General features: G+C 50.8%; 1 long non-coding RNA gene across 1 annotated transcript in view; it reads left to right on the top strand.

Annotated features, from left to right (window-relative positions):
- Positions 1-2,324: 2,324 nt before the first annotated feature.
- LOC132661851 (uncharacterized) overlaps positions 2,325-22,211 on the top strand; it is a 45,835-nt gene continuing 25,948 nt past the window's right edge. Inside the window, exon 1 of the long non-coding RNA XR_009602434.3 lies at positions 2,325-2,424. This is a non-coding gene — a long non-coding RNA (uncharacterized LOC132661851). The remainder of the gene's footprint in view (positions 2,425-22,211) is intronic.

A 22,211-nucleotide genomic window follows, 5' to 3' on the forward strand; every position in this document is an offset into this window, starting at 1 on the left:
TGGGGCCGCGTCCCCCCACCCGACCGCAGGACGCCGGGCCAGGCTGCGGGCCACACCGCCTGGCGGGGGTGCCACGGCGTTGGGGAGCTCTCGGCCGGGCTGCGGAGAGGGAGGAGGCCTGGCCCCCACAGAGGGGAGGCCCGAGGGGGGACTGAGGGGGCAGGGGACCAGTCCCCGAGGCAGGGGTCGCACTGAAATGGCACTGAGCTGCGCTAGGTGGTGAGCAGGGGAGGTGGGGGGGAGGGCCCCACATCGGTTCCAACCGCAGGCACAGCGGTGAAAAACCAGAGGAGGCCCTCGGCCTCCCCTTCCTGGGGATGAGGTGGGAATTTGAGGTGACTCCCCCGCAAGAAGCGAGTCCCTCCACGGATGCTGGGCTCGCGTCGGGCGGCGTGCGTGTGCATGTGAGTGACCGCCGAGTCGGTGCGTGTGATCTCCACGTCAGCGTGCGTGCGTGCGTGTGCGTGCGTGTGCGATCGCTAGGTCAGTACGCGTCATTTTCATGTTGCGATGTGGCTCCCGCAAGTGCTGGGGTCAACCTTTGGCCTGTTGGGGAAGAGGCAGGGTGGCTGGGTTTCTGCAAATTATCCGGGGGGGGGGGGGGGGGGAGGGGGGAGGGGGGAGAGGGGCGGCGGGACCGGGCGCAGGAGAAGGGCCGCAGCACCCCCACCCCACCCCAACCCCAGGGGCCTGGACCGGGTTCAGTCCCTCTGCACTCCAGGGCGGGATAGACCCAGACCCAGGTTCCTTGGGGTTTCTTGTACCTGAGCCCTCTGACAAGGTTCAGAGACACAACACGGTTGACCGTGAACAAGTGTGGCCTCCCCTCCACACCCGTTCCACCCTGCTCCTGCTGGGCCCCCTCCTTCTCTGCGCCCTAAGATTGCCCCAGCAGCTGCTCGACACCTGCCTGTTCCCCCGCCCCCCACCGTCCCTCATTCAACACCGTCCTGTCTCCTCTCGGAGCATTTCAGGTGCTTTGTATCCGCTCATCGGAGGCAAGAATTGAGGCCCGGGTCAAAAGCTGAGGACCCCCAAGATAGTCGTGATGTGGGAGACACACTGACCACCTCATACAGGATTCAGAGGGACCCCTTCCCCTCCTCAGAGGTGACTCTGCATTAGCATCAGCTAACCCTTCCAGGGCCTGCCCCCTGCCCTCACATCCTTCCTTCCTGTCCTGTGACTCTGGAAATCCCAGAAGTTTTATTCATTTCATTCGGCAAAATTTTGCCCCGTGCTACCCACCAGGGACGCAGAGGTGAAGGAGACAAGAGATGGGCCCCACTCTGCCCACCGAGGAGTCCGAGGGCCCTTCTGGAGAATTTTTCTCTTAAAGACTCCATGTTTAGAAAGCTTTTATTGGTGGGGCGCCTGGGGGGGCTCAGTCGGTCGAGCGTCCGACTCTTGGTGTCGGCTCAGGTCATGATCTCACGGTTCGTGAGTTTGGGCCCCGCATCGGGCTCCGTGCTGATGGCTTGGAGTCTGCTTGGGATTCTCTCTTTCTTTCTCTGCCCCTCTCCTGCTTTTGCTTGCTCTCTCTCTCAAAAATAAAACTGAAAAAAAAAAAAAAAAAGAAAGAAAGAAAGAAAGAAAGAAAGAAAGAAAGAAAGAAAGTTTTTATTGGTCACACTAGCTTCACGTCTTAAGTGGCCCTTCACACCCTGGGTTACCACACTCCGCTTACATAACTGCACTTTGAAAGGGACAAGGGATTTTACTGAGCATCTAAGTGAGCCTGGGTGTGGTCTCTTTTAGTCTTCCCGGCCTTCACGGGGAAGTGGGTGGAGTTTTCCATTTCACAGAGGAGGAAACTGAGGCTCAGAAAGCCATGCACTTGGCCTCAGGAGGTCAAACTTAAGATCTGAACCCACGTTTCTCCGTCTTCAAAACTTTTGCTACTCCCCACCACCCCCACGTATCAAAAGCAAGGAAACAAACAGAAAATTTGACTTTTTATGTGATCCCTGAGTCTTCATTACAGACAAGTCCGTGGGTTCTAATCCCTTCTGTTTGTTTCTGGAAGGTTGGAGGCAACTCCGGGGCCCCTGAGGCTCGGTTCCTGACCCATCCCAGTGAAAGGGCACCTCCACCCAGCCCAGTGGGCCACCTCCCCTGCCCTCCTCTCGCCCTCCCTCTGGGTGCCCAGCCCCTGAGAGTTGCCCCTCCTGCCTCCCAGGCTCACAGTCCCCCATCAGACCCCAGATCCCAGGTGGGAGTTTCCTGTTCTCAGCATCGAACTTTCCATGACACAAGAGGAAGTCAGCTGAGCTGGGGCTGGGTTTTCCAAGCAGCCCAGCCAGGCGGGCGGGCGTGGAGGCCGAAGGGGCAGGGAGGGGGTTAGCAGCCCTCAGAGCCCGGTATCAGTACCTCCTCGGCCTCTGCCAGAGAGGCGCCTGCCTGTGCCGTCCTGGCCCACACCAGGTAACCCCCGGGGGTGCGCATGCGTCTGTCAGCCGGGCTCTGCGACTCCCCAGCGCCCCCAGGATTTGCCCTCTTGCCAGTGCAAAGGGGCCACTGGGGTCGCCTGGGGAAGGGGGAGGAGCTGAGCCCTGGGAGGCAGAGAGGGGTGGCTGGAGGAGAGGAAGGAGGCCCAGGAATGTGCCTGGTACCTAGTAGGACCTCAGTGTTTGTTGAATGAATGAATGAATGAATGAATCTGTGCAATGGTTGCCAAAGACCTTGGGATGGCCTGGTGGCCAAGGGAGATGCCTCTGCCCGGTGATGGTGGGACGAGCTCTCCAAGCATTTATTTGTGAAATGACCCGGTGACCTGAATCCTTGAAAACCTGTAGTTGGCAGCTTGGAGAAGGGGGTCCCACTGAGAGGATCAGGCTTTGCAGAAGGACACCCTGCCCCCCACACCAGGAAGTACATCCTTTCCCTCCGGCTGTGCTCCTGCTCAGTCAGATCATTGGTGGGGGGTTGGGGCTGGAGGAGGGAGAAAGTGGGGCATGATAAGATCAGATTCCGGTTCTGGATGGGCAGCTGAGGGGCACGCAGGTATGGTGGAGGGGCCCTGGCCCGGGCAGGTGCCAGCGTGCAGATTGCCCCAGATTGTCAGGTGGGTGCTGAGGGCCTCGGATGACTTATCTGTAAAATATGGGGTTCCATGATCCTGAGGCCGGCTCTCTTGTTCTAGGAACTCCCCAGGGCTGCGTCAGTTGGTTTTCTGTCCTGGGACCTGAAGGGTTTGACTCTTTCTTTTGTGTGACAAGGCGTCAAGTGCTGGGTTTTTGGCGAAAGGGCAGAGGGCAGAAGATTGGAGGTTATGCTGGAGAGGGGTGTGCTGGCTCTGTGAGGTGGCTCGGTGTGTGCACTTCCCCGAGTCCCAGGTAGGTGGGGCTGCCCTCGAGGGCCTGTCCAGCCTGCAGGGACAGGTCAGGGCACCTTCCCCCCAAATCTTTCCCAGCCCCTCCTGGGAGCTGAGTTTTGCTCCCTGACATTCCTGGGCTCATTTCCTGGTAGTGAAATCTTGGGTGTATGACTCAAGCAAGTTACCTAGACTCTTCATCTATACATCATGATGGCTTGAAGATGAAACAGAATCATCTGTGTAAAGGGCAAAACACAATCGTGGCTCCGGGAACCTTGATTATATCGTGACGAGCATATCAGGGTGGGGACTAGAAGGTTTGGGGGTCTGGAAGCTGACTTTCCCTTCTGACCAGGTGAATGATCTTTGGGCAACTTATTTCCCTCTTTCGAGACTTCCTTTATAAGATGGAGTAGGGGATGATCCCTACGTTGCAGGGCTTCTAGAAGTTTCCATCACAAAGACACGAAGGGTTTGCAAACTCTAGTGCAATCTCTTGGGTGTGAGGGCCGGTCAGCTGAGGCCTTGTCTAGCCCAGCGGACCCCAGGGACTCTTCATACTTCCTTGCTGGGGCTCTGTGCATGCAGGCCCAGAAGATGACCTTGAATGAACCGACCTCCCCTTTCTCTCTGACCCCCTACCCCCACGCGAGTCTGCTGCAGGCGTTCCAGTGGTGTGTGTGCAAGAGACACATCCCCAGTCCCTGGCCCCCTGGCGGGTGTGAATCACGTATCTCAGGGACTCAGCGTTCATGGTTTCTCTTCTGTTGCTCCTGTAAGTAAGACTGGATTTGTTCGACCACGGGGCGTCGTTTTGCTGAAGAAAATAAGACCACCGAGTAGAGAGAGTAGGGCAAGTGTTAACCAAGCCCATTTTTCAGATGAAGTAACTGAGGATCAGAGAGGCACGGTGAATTCCCCGAGGCACACAGCCAACTGGCAGTGAGGTTTGGACCGGACCCCCGGGTCTCCTGGCCTATGAGCCACTCTTTCCTGGCACAGCCTCTCTTGAATCTTGGACTTCCCCTGCCCTGTGAGGGTTTTGCTGTGTTACAGTGGAGATTGTGGGGGGCACAGGAGGCCGACAGACACAGCTGTGTGTCCTTGGCCCGCAGCCTCTGCTCTCAGAGCCTCCCTTCCGTGAAATGTTGGATCAGAAGCTGCCCGGAGGGTTGCTGAGGACTGGTTGAGGTCATTCGTGGAAAAGGCACACAGGGGGTTGTCAGTGTCGTCGGCTTTAGAGCACCCGACTCTCCGGTCCCGAGAAGCAACACTCAGCCTTCTCAAGTTTCTGGCACCTGTAGGAAGCTCTCCCGTCTCTCTTTTTTTTCATTCTCCAACCCAAGCCTTCTCTCCTCAGCATCAAGCACCCGACACCAAGCTATTTCTTGAACAAGTGAATGAATGAACGACAGGGGGGCTTTCAGCATGGGCTCATGAAACAGACTGACAACCCTCAGCCCTGAGCTTCTAGCCTAGTGGGGCCACGACCCGACAGGCAGCTGGGACAGAACACCAGAAGGCCTGGCCCGAGGGGGCATGCAAGAGGTGATATCCCTAGTCCAATCTCTGGGAAAGTCAAAGAAGGCTCCCCGGAGGGGGTGACATCCAGGCTGAGACCTGAAGGGCGAGTAGGAGTTTGCCAGTTTGGCAGTGGGATCAGTTTTTCAGGCTGAGGACGGAAGCTTCTGGGTCCTGTTAGCATACTAACTACAATAACTACAAGTAAGAAGGGTCTCGAAGTTGGGGGTCCTGGGGGTCAGTCCCGGCTCAGCCCCTCACTGGCTCTGTGCCCGGGGTGGATTGTCTCCCCCCAGGCCTCAGTTTATTGATGACATAAAGGGGCTGCACCAGATGGTCCCCAAGATTTCTTAAGCTGTGAGTTAAGGCTTGAGATCTTGTGTAAAGGTTGTCATTCACGAGAACCTAAAAAAACCGATACAGGCCCCCCCTTTTTTTTTGAAAGACAGAGTTGCAAAAGCCACAACATTAAAAAAAACACCTCATACGCAGTGTTATTTTTAGAGAGCTCTCCTACACTCCCCAGGATGGAAGGCAATATACACAAGGGTGTTTAGGTCCCCTAGGGATAATGAAAACATGGGAAGACAGGGCCGAGGGCAACTAAGTTCCACCCAACTCCAGTCTGGAATGTGATACGGCCAGCAAGAAAGGGGACCTAGACCACAGCATATGACTCGCAGAGACGGCCATTCTGCTCAGTGAAAACGCTCATTTCAGGACAATCTGCGTCTTGCCATCTTATTTTCATAAGATAAAAAATATGAGTGAGTTCAGTAGCCGGACAGAATGTTTCTACGCTACCAGAAAAAGGTTTTGCAGAATATTCATCGAAGTAATGCGAACCGAGGTTAATTGTTGGGGACGGGATACAATGGAGACGGGGGCGGGGGGTTGGATTGGGCTTTCGTTTTCATTTTATGCACTTCTGTGTAGTTTAGCTATTATTGAAGGACGTGTATTATGATTTTGTGACAAATTAAAAAATAACGTAAGAGGGATTTGCAGAAAAACTTTTAAAGCGAAAAGTCCCATGTAGGATTGTATATCACATATAACATTTTAATATCATTTTCCATTTTCCTTAATAATAAAAACACTGGGTGCTTATTGAGAAAAGTCAGCAAGTACCACAGAGTATAAAGAAAACTAAAACCTCCCATAATTTTGCCATCTAATATGCCACTGTTAATGTATTAGAACATATATTTACATTATTTTTATTATTATAATAATTATACTCTGTTTCAAAATTAATATCATATATATGATAAATATTTTTGTATTATAAAAATATGTATATGTGTATATATTAAGATATATATGCACACAAGCACACAAAGATATATATATAGATAGATAAATAGATATACACACACACACATGCACACGTAGGTTTATATTTGTAACCTGTTTTTTCTCTTCTAGTATATAGTTTCTCTTCTTGAGTATCTTCCCTTGTCATAGACTTATATAACATGATTTTTTGAAATGGCCTATAATAACCAAGATATAAAAGTCTTGATACGTCTTTAATCTCTATTAACTGGACATTTGCGTTGTTTACCATTTTTTTCTTGTTACTATTAAAAGTAACTATGTGCTGAACATTTCTGTGCAAGCTTCTTTAAAAAATATCCTTACTCCGTTTAAGTAGAATTATTTGGATCAAAGATTATGGCCAATTTATTTATTTAAATTAAAAAAATTTTTTTTTATTTTAGAGAGAGAATGTGTGAGTGGGGGAGAGGGGCTGAGGGAGAGAGAGAATCCCAAGCAGGCTCCGTGTGGAGCCTGACTTGGGGTTCAATTCCACGACCCTGGGATCATGAACTGAGCTGAAAGCAAGAGTTGGCCTATCAAGCAGGCGCCCCATGGCCATTTTATGTTATCTTATTTTTTATTTTAATTTTTTTAATGTTTATTTATTTTTGAGAGAGAGAGAGACAGGGAGAGAGAGAGAGAGAACAGGAGCGTGCACACACAGGGGAGGGGCAGAGAGAGAGGTAGACAGAGGATCCAAAGCTAGCTCTGTGCTGACAGCAAAAAGCCCAATGAATGGCTCAGACTCACCCTGAGATCATGACCTGAGTGGAAGTCAGGGGCTTAACCGACTGAGCCACCCAGGTGCCCCTGGCCATTTTAAATACCAAAAGCCTTTGAAAAAAATCGAATTAGTGGGGCATCTGGGTGGCTCAGTCGGTTAAGCGTCCGACTTCTGCTCAGGTCATGATCTCACAGTCCATGAGTTCGAGCCCCGAGTGGGGCTCTGTGCTGACAGCTCAGAGCCTGGAGCCTGCTTCGGATTCTGTGTCTCCCTCTCTCTCTGCCCCTCCCCTACTCACGCTCTCTCTCTCAAAAATAAATAAACATAGAAAAAAACTTAAAAAAAAATTGAATTGGTGACCTCCACGCCAGCTTGGTAAATCTGAATGCTGATCAGCTGACTTTACTTACCAAGAGGCATACCCAAATAGGTAGTCAACCACTTTTGGGGTGAGGGTGGCCACTCTGGGTGCCCCCTGACAGTCGGTGAAGGAGCGTCCCAGGCGCACCCGGGAGGGCAAATGTGAAATAACACTGACACATTTTTGATGACTTGCTGAGCGTCCAGAGCTCTCCTACGACGACTTCTGCTTGTCTAGTGATCTGGGCCCCTTTGGTGGGAGGCTCTGAGGAGCTGGCTGTGTTGTAGAGACGAGGGATGGGGTGTGGGGGTGCTCAGCCTTGGCCTTCAGGAAGAGGCAGGTCAACACAGGCCTCTGGAGAGAGACTGGTTCTGGTCTGGGTGGGGAGGGAGGGAGGGTGCCCTCCATCCACTCTGTACCCACGTGGAACCTTTACCTGGATGTGCAACCCAGCAGGTCCCCAAACTTCAGAATGGATTCCATGTCCTGAGCTCTTTAAGCTCTGCTGAGGTCAGGGCCATGTTGAGTTGGCCTTAGGAGAGGGTCTGGAAGCAAGTGTTGGCTGCTTCTGTGTGTGATCCTAATGGTGATGGTGATGTTGGTGATGATGGTTACCACTTACCAAGGGCCTGCCCCGTGCTAGGAGCTCTGCGTAACTCATTATCTCGGTTTTTTCCAATGTGGGTAAGCAACCACCACTAGATACGGAAGGCGATTTGAGGTGGCCCACAGATGACCATCACTATCTTAATAGTTAGGTGTTTAGCATAAACTAGAATGTACTGGAAAGTAGATAATTAGCATACCAAATCCATGATTTATGAGAGTGATATGAAAATCTTATTTTTAAATTAGGTAACACTGTTGAGTTGATTTAAAGAAACAATATTAATACTTGGTGCTTGGATAAGGTCACCATGAAGGTGGAGTTTACATAGTTGACATTTGGGACCATTAGAGGCAGATGCCATCATTATCCCTATTTTGCAGAGGTCAGAGTAGAGAGAGTTTAACTGGCGAGAGCTCACACAATATGCAAATGATAGGGGCGCCTGGGTGGCTCAGTCAGTTGAGCGTCCGACTTCAGCTCAGGTCACGATCTCGCGGTCCGTGAGTTCTAGCCCCGAGTCAGGCTCTGGGCTGATGGCTCAGAGCCTGGAGCCTGCTTCCGATTCTGTGTCTCCCTCTCTCTCTGCCCCTCCCCCATTCATGCTCTGTCTCTCTCTGTCTCAAAAATAAATAAATGTTAAAAAAAAAATTAAAAAAAAATATGCAAATGATAGAGCTAGGTCTTGGACCCAGATGTCAAATTTCGAAAAGGTTTTATTTAAATACAAGATACACACAGAAAGGTGCATGTATCATAAATGCATAGCTTCAGTGACTTTACAAATTGAACACAGGCATTGTTCATTGGGTGGTAACCAGCACCCAGGCCAACAAACAGACCCCCACCAGGATCCAGAAGGTTTCCTCTTGTGCCTCCTTCCAGCTCCCCACCACCTGGTCCCCAGGCACCCACCATCCTGACTTCTATCATCACAGACCGCATTTGCCCGTGCTTGAACTTTATCTCAACGGTATCACACAGCGTGTACTTGTTCGTGTCCGACTTTTTTTTTTTCAGTCAACATCGTGCTCGGAAGATTCATCCATGTTATGGCGCATGTATAGCAACTGTGTGTTCTTCATTGCAGTATAGTATTCCACTGCGTGCTGATACCACAATTTATTGACCCATCCTACCAGGATGGCCATTTGGGTTGTGCAAAGCTTGATGCTCTGCTGCCCCCCACAGATACCTGCACAACACCCAGCAAGCAGGCCTTTCTTGAGGAGCTAGAGACCAAGGAAGGGGTGAAACACACAAGCCCACTATTACAGAGCTGGGGCTTTCTTCGGTGCAGAGTGGCCTTGAGGTGGCCGGCGTGGTGAGCGGTTTGGACGATCTTAATGCTTGTCTTGTGGCATTGCACTTTATAACATGCTGTTCCCAGCAGCATCTCACAGTCCTGTCAGGCAGGGCGGGGAGCGGCGGAGGGGGGGGGGCTCGCCCCCATGCTATCAGTGAGGAAATGAGGAAGGGAGGGGTGCCGGGGGGAGCTGGTGAGCCCATAGAGACCCGAGAAGGATTCAAAGCCAAAACAGGTCCCTGGCTTCGTGGAGTGAGAAGCTGCCTTCCTTTGAGCCTGATTTTATTTTGTTTGCAAAACAGGGGGAGGGTCCCTGCCCCCTCCCCGGGGAGGGCCGTGGTCGCCGTGACCCACAACGCCCGACTGCCGCCCTCACAGAGCAGAGCGGTGAACTTTCACATTCATTGTCGTGGTGGATCTCATAACCACCCTGGGAGGAAGGCAGCACATATAACATTTGCCCCATTTTTCAGAGAGGTGCGGTGACTCACCCACAGTCACAGGGCCGAGTGAAGAATTTACAGGGACCCAGGGCCCAAGGGGATACTCCCTTCCCTGCTGTACTGGGCCTTGTCTCTAGGGGAGCCCTGCTTTTAGTTCATAGCCCACACTGGGGGCCTTGGGGCCTGAAACACAGGGACGTAGGGGCCCAGTGAGGGTAGGGGGCTGCCTCGGGATACACTACAAGAAGGATCAGGCCCGATGAGAGCCCACCTGCACCCCACCGCCTGCAGGATGGGGCCGGGGTGGAAAGCCTGGGACGTGAGGGTCACAGAGAACCCCAAGACAGAGTAGCCAGCTGAGTAGCCTCCGTAAGGTGAGAATAATAAAAGTATTTTCTGGATTTTCTGGAGGATTAAATGAGGCAAAGCTCCGGGCACGGTGCCCCCCTCCCCCACCCGCCCCGACTCCGCTGATGAGGGCGGCTCAGGATGGCACACACCCCCTCCCCAATATTCCAACAGGGAAGGTGTCTGTGAGTGTCAGGGACAGACCGAGCTGGCACATGAACTGTGACCAGGAAGTGCTTCTCCCTGATTCTGTGACGGGGCCACTCCACTAGGCTGGAACGTAAAATGGGCTCTCGTGGCATATAAACCGGCCCCCGGCTGTGGGCTTGCACTGGGGGGTGGTGGCTTCAGGGAAGACCCTTGTCTGGGCTGTGTGCGTCTCTGGGGACTGGGTCCTGCCCTTGAGGGGGCTGCTCTGTGTCCCTGGGAGGTTGGTCTGATCCATGCACAGGGCTGGCCAAGCCCTTGACCAGACAGGCACAAAGGGGCTCGCTGCCGGGGCCACGCACCCAGGGGCGAGGTCTGGGCGGGGCGTGGGAAGGAGTGTGTGGGGGTGGAAGGAAGCTGGAGCTGGTCCTGCCTCCTACGCTCCCTCTCAGCCAGGCCCGGGCCCAAGGCTGCCTCCTCCAGGAAGCCCTCCTTGGTTCCCACTTGGCCTGCCGCATCTCCCTCCGTCTTCTTTTCTCCTCTCAGCTCCCTTCCGACTTCCCCTCTTTGATAAAAGAAAGCTAAAAGTCACATTCTGTGATCCTGAGAGCTCATTTCTTTGCAGGCTCTGCGAAAGGCATAGGACGTATGGAGTTCTGGGGTCAAATCGGATAGCAGGATTTGTGGAGACAGTGGGGTATTTAAAACACAGAGGAGCATTTTTCACAAGAGCTCCAGTGTCAGCTGGGTTTCCTCCTGGTGCCTGGGTCTCTGAAGAGGGAGGCTGCCTGCTGGGGTCATCAGGGAGCAGAGGGGCTTGCCCAGCACGCTGAGGTCCAGAATGGGGTAGGACACACAGCTAGAGGCGGGGTCTTTCAGCCCGAGCTTTTCGGGATCCTGCTACCCACTGATTTCTAGTGGTAAGTGAATCTAAAGAGGGGGCCTTTGGGGCCCAGCCGAGGATCTGTCTTTGCTCTGCCTGGGGTTTGGGTGGTCCTGGGACAGGGACGCCCCAGGATGGGCGGTCAGGGCCCCGGTCAGGGCGGCCAGGGGATGAAGCTCCCTGCCCAGGCGTATCACTGAGAGCTGCTGGGCCTCCCGCCTAGTTTCTGCCTCCTCCGGGGGCTGCCCCAGGCTGGGGAGACTGTCTAGGGCACCCTGAGCCCAGGGTGGGGCAAGGGTCCTGACCACGGGGCCCGGGCTTGCGTTTCTGGGTCCCACCAGCTGCTGGATGTCACGTGCGTGCATTTGCGCCTTTTTCGGGGCAAAAGGCCATACGTTTAGTCTGAGTCTTGATGCCTCCCTTGCACCTCATAAGGTCCTAGAACCTCTAGCGCAGGACAAGCCTTGCAACATGGAAGTGTGGTTTCGTGTTTTGTTGATTTGCTGGGTTTTGCTGCAGAGAACGTACCTTCTCCCCCACCTGGCAAACCACCGCCTGGGGACCCAGGCTTTGTGTGCTCTGTCTCTATTGCTAGGCTCTGTGTGCATCGATCTTTCCGCCAGAGACGATAGCTCAGCTCGCCTGCATTTCCGTCGCCTCCCTGAGTCCTGCGCTGAGGAGCCCCAGCATGGTTCTAGAAGGCCGCCGGGGCTCAGAAGAGAAATGAACCCCCTTGTACAGAGAAGGCCCCCAAGGTCAAGCGGCCAGCACAGGCCCGCACAGCCGGTCCAAGATGGCATCTGGGACTTGATGTTGTGCGTCCCGGGCCCTTTCATCCCATTATTTCCCAACCTCGCTGCCTTCCACGTTGCCATGACAACAGGAGACCAGAGGCCGAGGGAGTTAATATTTACGAGCACTTTCCAGGCATCCTCTGCTCACCACAGTCCTGCAAGCCCGGATCTCGTCTCCACTTTATGGTCACTGCTCAGCGTGGATGGGTAACCAGGCTTCGGTGCCATTCTCTGAGCCCGGAGCCCCTGCGTGTCCCACAAAACCGTGCGGCTGCCTTGCATTTTTGTGACCTTGTTCTGCACCAGCACGGGCTTCTCTGCCCACTCATCTCAAGCCAAATTCTACCTTCAGTGTCTGAGAAGCATGCAGGCCCAGCAGATTCGACACCAAGCCAGGTGGTCCCCACTCTTGGTTGACAAAGAGCCCTCCCACACTTTGCAGGAGGCCCTGTGGAATTTGGGGAGCTCGGGGATCAGGAGAGGGACTCACATAACAGGGAGCGGCCGGACCCCATGTCGGGAGAAGGAGTTTGACCCTGTTCCTATAGTGGCCCTTTTGGAAGTTAAAAGTGGTTTTTTTTGTTTTGTTTTTGTTTTTTTTTTTCCTCTTCACCTGTGTGTGTGGCCTGGGACGTGTGGGTGCGTTTGGTAGCTCTTGGGATGACTAGGTCCAGCTCTGGAGGGGTCATGGGGGCAAGGTGGGGACGGCCACTCCCAGGTGCTGGGGGTGGGGCAGGAAGGCTAAGTGACAGAAATGTGATAGATCTGTGATCAGCTACGGGACTGCGAAATGCACGTTCCTTTCCTATGCAGTGAAAAACTCCCGCAGTGGAAAAACTCACAGACGTTTTATGGGGAGCTTTGGAAATAAAAAGGGATCATTTCCCAGTCTTTGTAACCCGGGGACACCACCTGGGCGTGTCTGCAGCTGTGCGGTGTTCCAGGGTCCAGGGTCCAGCCCCCAGCCGCAGACCCAGCAGCATAGGACCCTCTCGAGTGTCCCTGGTCCCTGTGCCACCCTCCCTCCTAACACTCAAGCCCCACCCCTCAGCACCAGTCTGTTTCTGACTCAGTTTCCTTCCCCAGTTGAGGTCAGAGAACTTGGTTTTCTTTTTTTAACTACCTTTTTATGTGATCAGAAAACTTCCTACATTCAAGACCCCTTCTACAAAGATTGGAAGACGCATGAAATACATAGAAAGCAACTTTAAATCACCTCCCAGAATCCCATCGCTCAGAGACCCCCATGGTCCCCTCCAGTGGCAGCAGACCCCCCCCCCCCGCCATGCCCCCTGGCCCAAGCTGTCATTTCTGTGCACTTGACCACCCCCAGCTTAAATCTTAAATCTGACCCCCTTAGCATAGCTAGTTAAACGTATTTATTTCAGTGTTGCTCTTTGTTCTTAGGGCATTTTTATTATTGTAAAATTTGCATGCTCATTGAGGAAAATCTGAGAAGCACAGAAAGTAAATATATATATATATATACATACACATATGTGTATGTATATATATATATATATATATATATATATTTTTTTTTTTTTTTTTTTTTTTTTTTTTTGCTTCTTTAGCAAAGAAAGAAAACTCATAATCCCACCGCCCCGATGTGACCGCTATTTGTCTGGAATAGCTCCTTCTCATCTTTTTGGATATTTTTAAAAGCATGTGTTGAAGGTGTATGTTTCTGCAGCTGAGAGCGTGTTATGTAGAAGATTTTAGGTCCAGGTCTGTCCTGCAGCAGTGTGAATAACCGTTTCTCATGTTAATAAAAGCAGTGGCTTATGTGCTCTGTTGTGTGCTCAGACTTTGCCCAGCACGTGCAGGCAACAGCTCGCTTAATTTTCTCATGACCTTTTGAGGCAGGGGCTGTTGTTAATTTCAGAGGAGGAGACGGAGGTGACCTTGTCTGAGGCTGGAGAGCTAGCCCCCCTGCCCCGAGGTCTGTGTTCTTAATCACTACATTCTGTCTCTTCCTCTAAATTTTTAATAATGTTTCTAGTTCTATAGAAAAGCAGCAAATGATCCTCGTTAACGAGTCAGAAATTTCTGAACAGCATAAAAAATATTCAGAATCCCATCGCACTGTAATGTTTACTTCTGACATCTGTCAGCATTTGGTGCCTATATAGTCCCCGTATTTTTATAACAGATATTATCCTAGCTGGCCAGTTTTGAAGGATTAAAAAAAAAAAAAATCTTGCGTTTCCCAAGTCATCAGACCCTCTTGAAAAAAGCAAAATTTTATTGATGCCTATCAGTCCATCGAGTGGGGGTCTTTTAAAGTTTATTAATTTATTTATTTTGACAGAGAGAGAGAGTGTGTGTGTGAGCAGGGGAGGGGGAGAGAGAGAGAGAGGAAGCGAAACGATCCCAAGCAGGCGCCCCGCTGTCAGCGCAGAGCCCCGTGATCGTGATCGTTAGATCATGACCTGAGCTGAAATCAAGAGTCAAACGTTTAACCGACGGAGCCACCCAGGTACCCCTTGAGTGAGGGCTTTAGTGGATGTAATCACTTCCTGGAAGCTGGACTTACAGGTTGGGTTCTCTTTCTGAATTTACCTAGAGCCCAGAGATAACTAACTTTCTGCATAAAACGGTTCCTGCATTTCTATGTTTTTAGGATACAGTCCCGGAAACTGAATTACTGGGTGCAAGGGTTTTTATCACTCCTAATTTCTATACCAAATTCTTTTACAGGTGGTCTCTCTTCAATTAACAGCATCCACTTCTAGACAAATGACATAAAATACTCCTTTTGTTTACTTTGCTTTCCTTTTCTTCCTGATGAAGTTGAATTTTCTTCATGTGTTGGTTGGCCACTTGTATGTCTTCTTTTGTGAATTGTCTAAGCGCTTTGCCATCGAACTTTTTTTTGCATGAGGATAGAAATGGACATTATCTGCAGTGTCCAGTGGGATACCCACTAGCCAAAAGTGGGTACTGAGCCCTTGACGTGAGGCTACCTTGACTGAGAAACTGAGTTTTTAATTTAATGTAATCGAAATCTAGATTTAATTTAGTTTAAGGACTTCATTTAAATCTAAATTACTTTAAATCTAAATTTAAATAACCACATGTGGTTAGTGGCTACCATATTGGATAGCACAGATCTAAGCCTTTCCCTAGTTATATACTGGAGTCCCAGTGGATGCTTTGTATTGATTTGTATGAGCTCTTTATATATTACGGCTATTAATCGTTTGTTGTTTTTGTTGCAGATAATTTCCCCAGGTTGCTACTTGACATTTACTTTTTTGTTCATATTGTTTACAGAGTATCAAAATGTTAGGTAGCCAAATCTCGTGATCTTTTTCTTTTGTGGTTTCTCCATAGCTTTAGGCTTTGAAAGTCCTCCCCCTCACGAAGGTTTGATAAATTCTCTCATCAAATTTATTCAAGTCTTTCTGTGATTTTTTTTTCCTTTAGCTCTTTAATCCACCCAGAATAATTTTGCCTGTGTGTTATGTGGTATGGTGTGTTTTAGTCATCTCTGTGCCTGGCGTAGAATATATACTCAATACATTTTATCTCAGATGAGGCACTCTGGTGCCTGTAAGTTAGGTTGGGTGGGTGGGGGTTAGGTTTTAGCAGGGTGAAATTAAATAGTGGGTAAAACACCGCTATTTAAAACATTGATATGTTTTTAGATTGTGATGTTTATGAAGATCTTAGTGACATAAGAAAATGCCTCTGATACAATGTTATTTTCTAGGAAAGATACAAAATCATAACCTACAATGTAATATCAACTATGTTTTTAAAAGGTAGGGTGAACGTTTTGGAAGAAATATTACAAAATATTGATAGCAATTACTGGTGGTTGTTTTTTGTTTTTTTTGTTTTGTTTTGTTTTGTTTTGTTTTGTTTTCTGCTTCTTAACATTTCTATACCAAGTACTGACTCCACTACTTGAATGGTCAGAAATGTTATATACAGGGGCGCCTGGGTGGCTCAGTCGGTTGAGCGACCAACTTCGGCTCAGGTCATAATCTCACGGTCCGTGAGTTCGAGCCCCGAGTGGGGGTCTGTGCTGACAGCTCAGAGCCTGGAGCCTGCTTCGGATTCTGTGTCTCCCTCTCGCTCTGCCCCTCCCCCACTATGCTCTGTCTCTCTCTCAGAAATAAATATTAAAAAAAATTTTTTTTAAAGAAACGTTAAATACAACACTTGAAGAAACAATGTGCCACCATTTGCCGCCTCTAGCTACCGCAGCCTCCGTCTGCCAAGACAAAATTCACATGGTCTGGTTGAGGATGGGTGGGCACTGGTGGGGAAAGGGTCCTCCCTGGCTCTCGGTTCACACAAGCTGGGAGCGAACTCCTTTATAGCATTCGTAGCTTGTGACATAGCCCAGAGCTGTTTTCTCATCTCTAAAATAAAAACTGGGGGTACCTAAGTGGCTCAGTCGGTTAAGCATCCAACTCTTGATCTGGGCTCAGGTCATGATTTCACAGTTGGTGAGTCTGAGCCACCCATCGGGCTCGGCACTGGTGGCAAGGAGCCTGCTTGGGATTCTGTCTCTCCTTCTCTCGGCCCCTCCCCCGTTTGTGCTTGCTTTCTCTCTCAAAATAAATAAATAAGCCCTCTCTTTCTCTCTGTCTCTCTCTCTCTCTCACACACACATGCACACACACACACACACACAGTACACATATGTGCAAAGTCACACGTACCACTGAAACACATTCAAAGAGCACCAACATAATTTTTCTTAAAAAAAAAAAATGTGTTTTAGTGTTTATTTATATTTGAGAGACAGAGAGAGACAGAGTGCAAGCAGGGGAGGGGCAGAGAGAGAGAGGGAGACCCAGAATCCGAAGCAGGCTCCAGGCTCTGAGCTGTCAGCACAGAGCCTGATGCGGGGCTTGAACTCACGAGCTGTGAGATCATGACCTGAGCTGAAGTTGGACACTCAGCTGAGCCACCCAGGAGCCCCTAAATTTTTAAAAAACAACATTCATGGTCAGCTCTATCATTTTCCACCAAGCCCGCTGCCCACGTGTCACCAGGGCTAGAAGTTTGGTCTGAATCTTTATTCATTTGTTTACTTTACCAAACGGGGTCACAATCTACTTACGACTATAAAATTGCTTCCTTTTCCTCCCCAATAAATTGTGAGTGACTTTCCACGACAGGACACGCGGATTGTGTCATTCTCAGTAACATCTGCTCAGTCCTCTGCCATCGGAACGTGCCATGATTTCTCTTATCCTTCTCTCCATCAACATCTGTCTGGTCCCCTGCTACAAGGAGAGCACAGCAAACACATCTTTAGGCGGGTGTTAGTTATTTTTTAGGATGGATTTCCAGAGGCGGCATTCCTTCGTGCACATGAACATTTACAATTTTGAAAGCCAATGCCCAAGGGGTTCCTTTAAGACAGCGGAACAGGTGGACATACACGATTACTGTCCAGGTAGAAACTCTCATCACCCCTGACATCCTCAGCTCTGGATGCTATTGACCTGTTTTAACTTTTACGGCGATGACAGGTATAAAATGTCTGATTGGGTTTTACAATTTGATGTCTTTAATTATCAGGGAAAGTGAACCCTTTTTCATATGTTTTGTGAACATTTGTATTTCTTCATTGCTTATTTATCTATTCATATTCTTGGCCTGGTTTTCTTCAGGGTTGTCTGCCTTTTCCTGGTTGATTCATAGGAGCTCTTTAATATAATGGATATTAATTCTTTGTTTGTTACACATGTTGCAAGTATTGTGTCCCAGCCTGCTCTTTTGTTTGCAACAATTTAGTTCTATGGTATCTTAGACTATTCATAACTTTAAGTTTTTATGTGGTCAAAACTCTTTTTCTTTCTCTTTATGGTGTCTGGTTTTTAGGTCGTGCTGAGAAAGAACTTTTTCCACACTGAACTTATAAAAATTTTCCTCTATATTTCCTTCCGGTATTGTTTTGTTTTATTATGCCGACACCTTTAGCCCACCTGCATTGGTTTTGAGTTTGGTTTTAATTATTCAAAATCATCTTGAAAGGTTTTACATTTTATTTTCCCCCCCCCGAAGAAAAGCAGTTGTTGTCACTACTGTTTGAAAATTACAGGGGCCCCGAGGTGGCTCAGTCGGTGAAGCGTCCGATTTCGGCTCAGGTCATGATCTCTCCAGTTCGTGCGTTCAAACCCCGCGTCGGGCTCTGCGCTGACAGCTCGGAGCCTGGAGCCTGCTTCGGAGTCTGTGTCTCCCTCTCTCTCTGCCCCTCCCCTGCTTGCTCTCTCTCTCTCTGTCAATAATAAAATAAAAACATAAAAAAAAATTAAAAAAGAAAACTGCGTGTTCCCCCCAACTGATGAGAAACACTACTGTGTTCTTGAATTTCCTTATAAATTTGGGTCTTTTGAGGGAGGGGGGGGGTTCTTTCTTATTTCCCATCAATTGATCTATTTCCCAAAATGATACACACAGTTTTAATGCCTGCAAATCTGTAGATACACACTCTCTCGGTATGTGGAAGGACGTTCTCCTCAAACGTTTCTTATCCTCCCTCATTTTTAAATACACGTGTCAAGTCTCCCACCCCTGAGAAATCCCACTAGGCTTAAATTTCAGTGAACGTACGCATTGATTGAAGTAGAATTAGCATAATAACGTGGCCCTCGCCCTGTCGAGGCTCTGGTGTTAGACTAAGTCAAGTTTATGCGCTGGTCCTCAGGCTGTCCGTTTGTAGAGAGAAGATTGGGTTAGAGGTGAAGGTTTCTTCATGTTCTGTAACTGGAAACAGCAACAGTGATAATAGCATTTTTAGAGCCTAAAGTGTCACGCTGGGCACCAGGGCCCACAAAGATGGAGGGGACAAAATCCTGTTCCTCCGGGGGCTTTTCATCGAAGGGGAGGTTCAGCAGGCGCAAGAAATTACGGGCAGGAGGCGAAATTAATGCATTCTAGATTCACGGACAAAAGTCAATAAAAGAAAAAAAATAAATAAACGGATGGAGGGAGCTGTGGCACTCCACTGGTCGATAACCCCCTTGGGAATGTTTTGCCTATGGCGCAAATGTCCACTATTTTTAGCGATATTTCAGGCAAAAAAAAAAAAAAAAAAAATTAGCAGTGGTGCCTGTATCTAAGTTTCCAGGCACCTGCCTACCTGTTTGGGTACCTTTCTGCTTTTAGTAACCAGCTGGTTTGTGACGGGCTGTTTTGCTCGGACACAGGAAGCATGTGTCCAGGCTCGGACACTCACAGCTTCTCAGAATCAGATGGGACCTCAGAGACCAACATCTTTATCGCGTCGACCAGGAAAAGTCCCAGAGAGGGGAAGGGACTCGGCCGGAGTCCCACAGTTAACTGGAGCCAGGAGAATCCGGGGAAGGCTCTGTGGGTTTCCCTCGGGGGCCTGGGGCTGGCTTTTCTGTATTCTTCAGCGTCTCTACCATAGCTGGGGTCTGCGACTCTGTGTACCCATCCTGCTGGCCTGAGTGTGACGGAGGTCAGGCCGTGTGTGCTGGGGGACGGTGGGGGGCAGTGACCGAAGTAGGTACTGGTGTGTTGATGACAGTTGGGGGCGGGAGGGTTGTGACAGCCGCACACTCACGGTCACGGAGAGGCCATCTCGATGCACCAGGTGGCCCATCTCCCCGATGGCACCAAGCTCTCTGGAATCTGCCTCTCTGATTCCCAACGCAGGGAAAGACCACCTGAGTTCAATCGCTGCCCCTTCCGCCCCGGGCAAGGGCTCACAGAAAGCCTGAAAGCCCCCACTCCCAAGTCTAGGCAGAGGAGCCCAGAGTCTGCTGGGCTGGGTGCTGGGTGGATGGCCTACGGAGAATGGAGCTTGGGCTTAATTATCCTGAAGCCCCGTGGACTGTCCCTCACCCGCTAAAGGCAGGAAGCTGGGGCCTTGCTCTGTCATCATCACCTCCCTCCTCTGGGACTGCCCCAGGTGAGGCCCCATTTTTTCCCAGAAGCCGACTCCCACTCCCCCTCCACGGTGAGGTAGGTGAAGTCCTCTGGCCCCATTCCTGTAACCGGGCCCCGTGACTCCAGGTCTGGGTCCTTAATCTTCTCTCTCTTTAAAGGCAGCTTTTTTCTTCACGACATAGATGCACTTCCAACCCTGAGAAGCTCGTGAACTGAGATGTTTATTTTCCAAGCAGTGATGTCTTTGTGGATGGCTCATTCTATTCATTCATTCATTCATTCATTCATACCTTCATTGAATAAGTATGCACCAAGCAGCTGGCCTGGGCTGGGCACCCTGTCTATGAAGGTGGATGGAACACAGTCAAATTCACCAATTCGGATCCCACCTAGATGAATGCTTTCCCCTTGCTGGTGGCAGGAGGGGGTTTGGTCAGCTTCCCCCCAGGCTGCCGGGGACAAGCCCAAGTGCTCTTTGGAGTCAGCATCCCACCCGGAGGCTCTGGAGACCAGTGGGGGCTTCCATTGCCTGTGGCCTTGGGCTCGCACTGGCTTCAGACCATATTCCCTACGGCACGGCTGGGCGCAGTGTCTCCACGGGACCCACAGTGCTGCCGGCCACATCTTACCTATGATCTGCTCGGCCTGTGGTCGCCCCCGGAGAGCTGCACTGCCCTCGTGAATCAGGGCGGCCCCCAGGGTCATGTTCAGCATTTCCTAAGCGAGCTTCTGGTTCTCACCTAAGGTGGACAACTCTCCTCCCCCCCAGAGCTGCTCCCACCACCAGCTCTGCAGGAAGTGGTTCTTTTCTCTCTGCTTCCCCCTCTTCAGTCACACGCAGGGGCTTAGCGCCATGGGGAGGAGAAGCGGGGGCCAGCGGGACAGGGTCTCTGCTCGGATCGCCCTGCACCGGTGGGTGCCCAGGTCCAGCCGCAGAGGTGACGCCGATGTGCTGGGCACTTGGGGGAAGCCTTTGGAGTTTTTAGTGCTCTTGTTCCCTAAAATGGATGCACTTTTTCCTGTCTTACCTAGTAAGGATATTGATATGTGCTAATTGTAAATTATTCATAGAATACAGAAGAGAATTAAAAAAAGAGTAGGCTACCCCTGGGCTCGCTACCTAGAGACCACAGCTGTTGTTGCTCTTGGTACACGTCTTTCTAGATACTTTTCTGTGCATACATTCACAGGTACTCTTCTAGATACATTCTAGATACTTTTCTGTGCAAACGTGTGTCCGTTTTAGAAAACAAGAATGGGCTCTTGTGACACATGGTTTCCCGCTTCGTGGCACGGCTGTCTCTCCCAGTCAGGAGACGTAGATCCCACTGACTGTTTTCAGGAAGTCATGATTTATTGCTCCCATCCCCTGCTGGGGACACTCAGACGGTTCCCATTTTCCGGGACTGTACCCCTGTGCGGTCCCAGTGTGATGTCCTCGAGGTAGATCTCTAGGTGTGGGATTATGGGGCCACAGGGATGTACAGTTAAAAGGCCAGGGTATTGGGGCGCCGGGAGAATGCCCTGAAGGTCGTAAAGGCAGGGAACAGGGGAGGAGGTGAGACATGATGGGGGCGTGGCCCAGGCTGGTCGCCGAGGGGGTAATAAGAAGTGGTCAGGGTTTGCCTACTCGTTGCAGGTGGAAACGGCAGGATTTCTGGGTGGCTTGCACGTAGGACGTGAGAGAAAGAGGAGCCAGGAGTGACACCGTGGGGTTTTGGCCAGGGCTTCCGGAAGGCTGGAGGAGTCCTGTTCTGAGCTGGGGACTCTCAGGGGTTTGCTTTGGAGATGGCGTCGAGCCCCCACATGGGGTTGCTGAGTGGGCAGTGGGACGTGGGAGGTTTGAATGTGGGGCCTAAGAGAGGTCTAGCTGGGGACGTACCCGTGTCATCGCCGTGGTTGTGAGGGGGAGGGCAGCGGTCACGTGAAGCCATTGCCCCGCCTTCCTCTACCCCTCATTTGTGCCTCAGAGAAGGGAGCCCGAAGTCCCACCTGGTGCCCCCCTGGCTGTGCCCGTCAGCCACTCCTCACCCGACACTTCTTTTTTCAGGCACCTGCTGTCTCTGTGTGGGTTGTGGAGGGGGTTGCTATTTTGGGTTCCCTCCACCCCCACCCCACAGAGCAAAGAGCTTCCGAGGACATCAATGCCAGACCCAGCTCGCTCCAAAACGAGGTCACTGCGGAGCCCGGGGCCTCCACGCCCTGGGCCCCAGCCATATCTGTCAGCGATCCGAGACTCGTGTGGCCCCGCTCCCAGCAAGTGCCGTCTGGGCTCGGGCCGCCTCACTGGAGCTCAGAAGGCGGGTTCCAAACGTCTGCCGTGGGAAGAGGCCTTGTGTTCATTGCAGTTCCGCGGCCAGACTTGCTCCCCGGAAGGAGCAGGAGGGCGGCTGCGCCCCTGGTGTCCTATTTCACAGGAAGGATCCAGGCTCAGGCAAGACTGTCTTTGGCTGAGCCTTTTCCCTTTTGATCAAGCCTATAGCATATAGCGGGTTAGCTCTGAAACAGATGGCTAAACAGACATTTGAAAAAAAACGTACAGTGAGGCACGACACCC

Source organism: Panthera onca, chromosome D1 (assembly GCF_046562875.1).
Source record: "Panthera onca isolate mPanOnc1 chromosome D1, mPanOnc1 haplotype 2, whole genome shotgun sequence".
In the NCBI taxonomy this organism is placed as follows: Eukaryota; Metazoa; Chordata; class Mammalia; order Carnivora; family Felidae; genus Panthera; species Panthera onca.